We start from the raw sequence: 2,144 nt of genomic DNA on the forward strand, positions 1-2,144 counted from the left end.
TTAAACAAAGACTGCCTTTATGGAACGTTTCCATTGAAAGCTAAATGAAGACTGTACAAGCTAAAAAAATAGCATAATATGGTTTTCACATAATTTCAGTGTACGGAATAATAATATACGCATTCAGTAATAACACAGAAAGGAATAACACGTAACACACATAACTAGCAGTTGAATTCCTTTTTTGTTGTTTATTTATTTATTTAAATTTTCTTTTACAATCGTATTGACCAACTAGGATCACGTTAACAACTTCGGTTCCCCTTCTTCCTTTGTTGTTGTTTCCTATTCTTCCAGTATTCCCTCATTTTCCCCCATGACGTCTCTTCCTTTCTTCTCTCTACGTTGTTCCCGAGATATTATTTCTTCTGCTTTGAAAGCCTTCCAAATTAAGTATTTTATTTTTAAAAAGGTTTCTTTCTGCTGTTTCTGATTCTTTGATGTTGTTTCTTTATAGATCTTTCCTTACTTCTTTACTCCATGCTGTTATCGATTTCTTCTTCCAGAAATATGGGAGTATTTGTTTTGTTACTCTGTTTCCACCCACTCGGTATAGGTGTCCGAAAAAGGTTAATCTTCGTTTGGCCATTACTTCAGATATTTTCCCTATATTTTTGTAGATCTCCCCATTACTTTTTATTTTCCATCCATCTGCAGTTTTTATTGCACCCATTAATTTTCTAATAATCCTTCTTTCCAGTACCTCTAGTTTGTCCACCTTACAGTTCATCGTTATGCATTTATTAATTTTTTATTTAATTGTTAACTATATATTGTTAAAACTCCATTAATATGTTTTTCTATGTACTGTACCGCATTCAGAAAAATTCGGAATGTTCCTTAAGTAGAAGAAAATCGGAGCTCTTAAATGAGGTACGGTATGTGAAACCTAAATTGTTATTCGATGTGATTTTCAAGTACGCATGATTTTTATCGATAAAAATTTTGAAAATTTCGTTAGTCAAAACTATAACTAACACGTAAAACCAAAATAACTTAAACTTTATGAGCAGCTGCGGCTTCCGCTGTAGAGAAAACGTGTGCTAAAGGCATGCATCCAAAAAGCCAGTTCTCGATGTATTCAGACCGATCGAGGTTGCCCAGTAGATCAGGACACTGGACCCGCATTCAAGTGAAATACGCTTCAAATCCCCGTCCGGGCATCCAAATTTAGAATTTCTTTGATTTCCTTCAGTCACCCTAGGCAAATGGTGGGATGTTCCCTCTGAAAAGAGCACGGCCGCTTTTCTTGGATATCCTTCAGTAATCCGAGATGGTGCTCCGTCTCTGATGGCCACGCTCTTGTTGGAGCGTTCGTTGCTTCTTTCCTTTCATGCATTCGGGACTGCAACACATGTCTCGAAGTTCTTTTCAGCACACATCTACATTAAACTGCCTGAAAATTGCACGCAAATAAAAAATACTCAGCTGCTGAAAGCAGTTTCTAAAACCCAATTAATTTTGCTGAAGGCAGCTTGTTTCGAAGAAATTGTGATGGTGTCGGCTACAGACATGACTGAGAGACAAACTAGCACATATAGACTGAACATAAAATTCGGAAGGAAAATAAGTTACGAGAAACGTCGGATTTACTCAAATTATTCTTCAATAAATGGGCATCAAAGTTCAACAACAACAGATAGACGAGCGGCGAGCTAGAAGTAATTCAAAACTTTTTTTTTATTTCTGGAATTCCAATACACCATATTGGCCAACGGCCTTGCCGCAGTGGTAGCACCGGTTCCCTTCAGATCACAGAAGTTAAGCGCTGTCGGGCTGGGCTAGCACTTGGATGGGTGACCATCCGGTCTGCCGAGCGCTGTTGGCAAGCGGGGTGCACTCAACCTTGTGAGGCATACTGAGGAGCTACTTGATTGAGAAGTAGCGGCTCCCATCTCGGAAACTGACATACGGCCGGGAGAGCGGTGTGCTGACTACATGCGCCTCCATATCCGCATCCAGTGACGTCTATGATCTGAGGATGACACGGCGGCCGGTCAGTACCGTTGGACCTTCATGGCATTTTCGGTAGGAGTTTAGTTTAATGCACCATATTAATTTCCATTCTTTAAGTTAGAAAATCCTCCGCCCACTGCGACGGCCTTACGTCACCTTACTGGGAGGGCATGTATGCTCGTGTGGTA

At 39.9% G+C, this 2,144-nt stretch overlaps 1 pseudogene; it reads left to right on the forward strand.

Annotated features, from left to right (window-relative positions):
• Positions 1–1,710: 1,710 nt before the first annotated feature.
• On the forward strand, positions 1,711–1,828 carry LOC126254037 (5S ribosomal RNA; annotated as a pseudogene).
• The last annotated feature ends 316 nt before the right edge of the window (positions 1,829–2,144 follow it).

This window comes from Schistocerca nitens, chromosome 4, assembly GCF_023898315.1.
Source record: "Schistocerca nitens isolate TAMUIC-IGC-003100 chromosome 4, iqSchNite1.1, whole genome shotgun sequence".
NCBI classification, from domain to species: Eukaryota; Metazoa; Arthropoda; class Insecta; order Orthoptera; family Acrididae; genus Schistocerca; species Schistocerca nitens.